Raw genomic sequence first — 6,714 nt, forward strand, 5'->3', positions numbered from 1 at the left:
GTGACTGTCGGCTGTGCTGTTTTTGTGCCCATAGGAAAATGAAACTAGAGCTTTCCTGTTGAAAGGGCCCTTAAAGTCACCTCGCTTCACACCCTTGCTCACAGAAGGGGAAACTGAGGCCAGAGGGGAGACAAAACCTTAATGTATTCCTTGTTCATGACCTGGGCCACCCGGAAATACACCTGTCTTAGAAATGGAATGAATTTCTTCATTCTGTTGCAAGACCTGCAATTTTCTCCATTTTAAAATTCCACGTGTGGTTAGGCCCTTAATTTAAAATTAACAACATTAATCAAGAAGCATTTGTTGTCTGACTAAGTCGATGTTTGAGATTTTGGAAAGAGTTTTAAAAAATTCTTTGCCTTTAGGGGAAAAGATAGAAATAGAGTCTGTGGCAGGAAACAAATACGTTTATATTTGACATTAACAAAACCAGATGACCCAATAATATACCCCACTCACCGGAAGGGTGGCCGACCACAATAAATGAAGATTTGGAGAATGTTTCTTTATTTTCTATGACGCTGTTATTTACTACACAGTCCTTTACGCTGCGACAAGCTTTTGGGTGAGGATAGATCCTTATAGTGGGGGGGCGACCACAACGAGGGGTGTTTGGCAGGCTCTAGGTGGGCTGGTGATCACCTACCCTGGCCTGGGAGATCATAGGTATAAATCCTAGAGGAGCAGCTATCAAACCTCTTGCTCTCAGGATGCCTTTCCACTCGCAAACTTTATGCAGAACCCAAAGAACTGTTGCTTATGTGGTTATATTTACTGATGCTTACCATGATAGAAATTAAGACTGGGAATTTTTTTTTTGGCCACGCCATGTGGCTTGTGGGATCCTAGTTCCCTGACCAGGGATTGAACCTGGGCCTCCTGCAGTAGAAGCACGGAGTCCTAACCACTGGACCGCCAGGGAATTCCCAAGACTGGGAAATTTTAAACGTATTTCTCAGTTCATTAAAGTTAATGATAAATCCATTACATGTTAATATAAATCACACATGTCTATGAAAAATAAACATATTTTTCAAAACTCCAGTTTGAAGAATGGCACTATTTTATGTTTTTTGCAAATCTCCTGGCTGTCCGGCTTAAAAGCAGACAGCTGGATTCTCCTCTCTGATTCCGAATTCAGTCTGTTGTAAATGTTGTTTGGTTAAAGTATGTGAAGCAATTCTGGCCTCACATAGGTATATATGGAAAGGGAGGAATATTTTAATAGCCTGGAACAGATAATTGTGGGTATTCTTTTTGACATCACACCAAAACTTGACAAGTGGTCCTTCTTTAACAGTTATTTGCAATGTGGAATCTGAAAGCATATTAATGAACTTTCCTTACTCTGTTCCATTAAAACCATTTGTGTCTCTTGCATTGCAGATGACTCTCCCCTGTGCATGATTTTGGACCGTGATGTCTTAATCAGTAGGAAACTCAGTTCTCTGAGCAACGAAGATCTTCCAAATGTTGACATATTTCATTCTACAAAATCAAAAAATCACATTCGTCAATCTGTCCACCGATATCAGCAGAAAATCTTTACCTGTTGGGAAGCTGTCAAGCTCGGAGTAGCAGACACAAATTTTCCAAAATTCTAATTTTTGCTTGAGAGCTTAAATTTTATCGTTGGCAACATGACACTGTCCATTGTTTTTCTCCAAGTGACGGGCTGACTCTGTTCATTCCCAAGGACCTGTCAACTACCTGATCCCGAACAGCCATGGTCAAGTCAGTCGTTCTTTCGAGGAAAATGCTGCTTCATAAAAGAGTGGCCTGTTCAGCTGTCGACTCTGATAATCACAAACGCGCTCTTCTTTGAGACAAACCTTCTACACTGAAGGGCAGCATTGGGGTTCACGCATACCTCCCATGTAGACACAGAGTGCTTAAAAGATAGACATGCAGGTGTGGCAATGGGATAAATAACATTTCCTGCCTTGCCCATCCTCAAGTGATTTCAATAACTTAAGTGAATTCACCAGTTACATCATTCTTAAACGAGACTGGCTTTTTTTCTTTTCCTTCCTCCCTCCCTTCCTTCTTCTTTCCTGCGCGTGCGTGGTGATGAAGGCTGCACGACTATCAGAGGAACTTGTGCCATGGCCTCCACTGGTGCTGAGGCATCAGCAGTTTTGTCACCAGTCTTTGGTACCATCAGTGCAAATGTCACACAGCAAAACAGAAAAATAGTGTCTTAGATTATTATGAACGTGTTTGGCCTTGTGGAGTCTCTGATAGGGTCAGGGACCACAGTGAACTAAAGTGAAAACCGGGGTCCAGAGAAATTTTCTATGTGCATATGGATGTTTATAACCACAGCATCTTTTGTGTGTGTGTGTGATAACAAACAACTGGAAATAAGCTAAATGGCCATCATTAGGAGAACGATAAATAAATTGTCCTCTATTCATATAGTGAAATGCTATACGGCAGTGAAAATGAATGAAGTAGAACTATGGGTGTCACACACATGCACATACATGCACACACATACACATACAGACACACATGTTTTGTGTTGGTTTGACATCCATTGCAGGGCTTGTCTCTTGGTACTTCAACACTCTCACTGTACATGTTTGGGGTTTTTTTTCTGAGGGGGAAATTTGTTGAGATAAAAATGATAAACAATTCTCAATGTAAATAATTATGTAAATGTAAAGTACCAAATTCCTTAATTTTATTGATTATTGTATGGTAAAGTCTAAAAATAAGGTAAAAATAAAAGAAAAAACAAAAAAAAAGCCCACTTGAATCCCACCACCAATTAACATTTGGTACTATTTTACATGTGCCCATGTAAATACATTTGTGCTCACCCTGAATAGACAGTTTGATTACCCACTTATTATGTCATGCTAACATAACAGTAACATTTAGGGTTTTAAATGTCCCTACCGTTGGTAATACTTAATCAGAATTCTCCTGCAGTTACAGAAGGGAAGTGGTAATTATGAATTGAGATGTCAAGAACAAGAAATTATAGTTATCAAAACTGAATGCAGTTCCTTTTTTCCCCTTTCTAATTCTAGAAGATTTGTGTGACTTCAGGCAGCTTCTACCTGATTCTGCTAAGTACATTCCCTACTAATTAATGTCATTTTTATTTTTAAGGTCAACATCGTCAACAGTGTCCCACAAGAAAATGATGGTCTTACTAATCAAACAAAGGTGGGGTTTGGAATTCAGTTTCTTGCTAAACCAAGTGAGACTGTACTTTACTTAGAAGCTGGATTGCAATTTTGAGTTTTTCAGTGCCCTGTCAATATTTGGTGGGCACAAAATAAATTAGTAACTAGATGTGGCCTTTTAGAATCTCAAAGGACTGAAGAGAATTGCAGACGATGCTTTTATGTCTAATTAGAACACGAGCAATCTGTGAACATCAGGAATCAAGCATACGGTGCTGGCCCAGAGGTTTGCCCACACTCTTTTCTTCTTTAGGGAATTAGAAACAGCCGACTTGCTATTTTCCAGTGTGCGAGTACAGGGCAGTGCAGGGATGCTGTCACCAGCACCATCATGAGGTTTTGTTGTATCCTCATCCACCTTATGATGATTTCCTTCCTGTAGTTCTTGTGATCTACTCACTTTCTAATTACATAATTTTTTTAAAGTACATTTTTGTGAATCAAAATGAATGTGACTAGAAACCGGCTATACTGTAAAATATATAAGAAACAAATGAAACCACATAGTTAAATTCTATCTATGTTCCCTTGCCTGACAAATCTCTGACCCTAACGTCTGAGTCTAAGTCTCTGTTACAAGGGACTTGAGTAAACAGAGAGGAATTCAAGACCCAACTGCACTGAACGGAGACTTTCTCACCAAGGATTTCAGAAAGATGGAGGGAGAAATAGAGGGGCAGTAAATCTCCCATTAATTCAACAACTCTGTGCATGTCTACTTTAGAGCAGGCGCTAGCACACACTAGGCGATGACCTTTAGTGCTGTGTCTTCATGGCCCCTGAAATTACCTCATGAGCCACATAAAAATGCAAAATCCTTGGGTGTCACATGCCCCCCGGTTTAGAACTGACTCTGTGGTTGTAGAGAGAATGGGCACTTGGAATTGCTGAGCATCGGAGACTGTTGTGAGGACGGGAGAGAAAAGGCGTATCAGTCACCGCGCCCCAGCACCGCCAACACCCTCCTCCTCATCACGGTCACTGTGGTTTCCAGGGAGACAGCCGGCCTCTACGGCGATCCAAGAAAAGATGGATTATCACGGCCTTGGAGCTGGAGGGGGAAGAGTCGGGACCCTTTCCCAAACTTGCGGATGAGGTAAGGCAGCTGCTCTACGGAAGGGCCCCGTCATCCACCATGCTCCCCGATTAAGCACGCCCCTGTTGGCAGGAGGCTACAGAGGCCGGGTAGTGGAGCGCTAGGGGCAGCACTGGCCAGGGTCAGGAGTCAGGAGGCCTGGGTCCTAGAGCCCACCTGCCTCTACCTGAGTGTGTGACTTTGGATAAATCGCTGCTCCATGTGAGAGTGAGCTGAGAAAGTCAGAATCACATATGTACACGCAGGGCTGATTCACTTTGCTGCACAGCAGAAACTAACACAACTTGTAAAGCAACTATACTCCAATAAAAATTAATTAAAAAAAAAAAGAATCACATATGGCAACAGGCTGGTTAGTTCCAGCCTGCAGGCCTGTTTTATTTGGCCCAGTAAAGCCTGTTTTTTAAAAAATCATTATTTAAAAATAATAAGGAGGACTTCCCTGGTGGCACAGTGGTTAAGAATCTGCCTGCCAATGCAGGGAACACAGGTTCGAGCCCTGGTCCGGGAAGATCCCACATGCCGCGGAGCAATGAAGCCCGTGCGCCACAACTACTGAGCCTGCGCTCTAGAGCCCGCAAGCCAAAACTACTGAGCCCATGTGCCACAACTACTGAAGCCTGCGCGCCTAGAGACCATGCTCCACAACAAGAGAAGCCACCGGAATGAGAAGCCCGTGCACCGCAACGAAGAGTAGCCACCGCGCGTCGTAACTAGAGAAAGCCGGTGCGCAGCAACGAAAAAACAAAGCAGCCAAAAATAGATAAATAAATAAATTCAAAAAATACTTTATAAAAAAATATAAGGAGATTGTGGCTACCAGAGGCTGGGGGGTGGGAGCAAAAGGGAGAGTAAAAAAAATAACATAAAGTGAAACAGTGATTGCCAGAGGCTGGTGGGGAGGGGTCATGGGGAATTATTGTTTAATGGGTATAGAGGTTCAGTTTTGCCAAATGACAAGCATTTTGGAGATGGATGGTGGTGATGGCTGCACAACAATATAAATGTACTTAACGTCACTGAATTGTGCACTTAAAAATGGTTAAGATAGTAAATTTTGTTACATGTATTGTACCATGCTTTTAAAAATTGGAAAAAATAGGGCGATTGTATTAAAAATTCTGTACTTCTAGAGGCTTTTTAAAAATGGGAAGATCTGATTCCTTGGAGAGTACATCCCCACATGGTAGGAATTTGCTGGGGCTTGAGTTACCCAGGGCGTCACAGTCCCCACCACTCCCTATTGTCTCCCTCACTTTGAGGTTTGAGTGTCAACTGAGGCACCACAGAAGTCCCATGGGGATGTTGGATGCCAGGATTTTTATACTCGGCCCCTGCTGTTCATTTCCACCTTCCTGACCTCCATGGGTCTTTGAGTTACATACTAAGTCCCCTACAGCTCTGACGTTCTATGATTCCTAGAAAAAAATTTTAAATGATTCATATTTGTTCAATACTTATAAAAATAATATATACCTACTGAAAAAAACCCATCTATAGACAGTTTGGAAGGCCCAGTGATTAACAGTGAATACTCCCACGAGTCAGGGGACTCAGTGGGTTCATATTCCAGATGTACCACATCCTCACTATACAGATTAGATAGACTTTTTGTCTCCTCATCTGTACAATGCGGTCAACGATAGTACCTTCATTATAGGGTTGTTAAAAGATTAAGCAGGTTAGTGCAAGTAAGGCATATATAAGCTGGCTCCTTCTAAGCAATTTGTAAAGTTAGCTGTATGATTATTACTCTTCTTTGGAGGGATAATCAGTATGGACAACTTGGTATGTATCCTTTCAGATATTTCTTTGCACATTCACTGCTATGAATCTGTATGAACAAAATGGGATCACCCTGAGCATATTGTCCCGCTGGTCGCCTTTCTTGTTTTACCATGTATCACACCTCTCATTCTGGGGCAGGACATATAAATCCTGAAACGCAGCAGAGCCCCATGCCACGTGAGGGGAGAACCATTACACGATTATTTCCATAGGGACGGACATTTATGTTGTTTCCAATTTTTCACTATTACAAACCAAAGTGCTGCTATATCCCTTGTTCCTTCATCTTTACCTATCTGTTTATTTCTTTAGGGTAAATTCTCAGATTTGTAATTGCTGGGTATGGTTCTTTAAAAATGCCTTTGATTCCAGCTTTCCATCTCTGAGGCCAGATCTTTTTCTAACCTATTAATGGGGCAAAGGATGAAATCAAGATTAGGCCCATAGTGAATAATAGTCTACTGATCTGAATGATAACCACCCCTCTGTATTCTGTTTTGAAAAACATGAAATATTTGTTACTGTAAACACCAAATAATTCTGTGCATATTTGGGAAGTAAAGAAAGCAAACCTGAAAAAAAAAAAAAAAAAAAAAAAAAAAAAAAAAAAAAAATGCCTTTGAATCTTAG

At 41.4% G+C, this 6,714-nt stretch overlaps 1 protein-coding gene across 1 annotated transcript in view; it reads left to right on the forward strand.

The window, feature by feature from the left end:
- FAM217B (family with sequence similarity 217 member B) overlaps positions 1–2,665 on the forward strand; it is a 28,857-nt gene extending 26,192 nt beyond the window's left edge. The window contains exon 5 of the transcript XR_003623673.2: positions 1,390–2,665. The gene's annotated coding sequence lies outside the window, so the exon portion shown is untranslated. The remainder of the gene's footprint in view (positions 1–1,389) is intronic.
- Positions 2,666–6,714: the final 4,049 nt, after the last annotated feature.

This window comes from Balaenoptera acutorostrata, chromosome 15, assembly GCF_949987535.1.
Source record: "Balaenoptera acutorostrata chromosome 15, mBalAcu1.1, whole genome shotgun sequence".
NCBI classification, from domain to species: Eukaryota; Metazoa; Chordata; class Mammalia; order Artiodactyla; family Balaenopteridae; genus Balaenoptera; species Balaenoptera acutorostrata.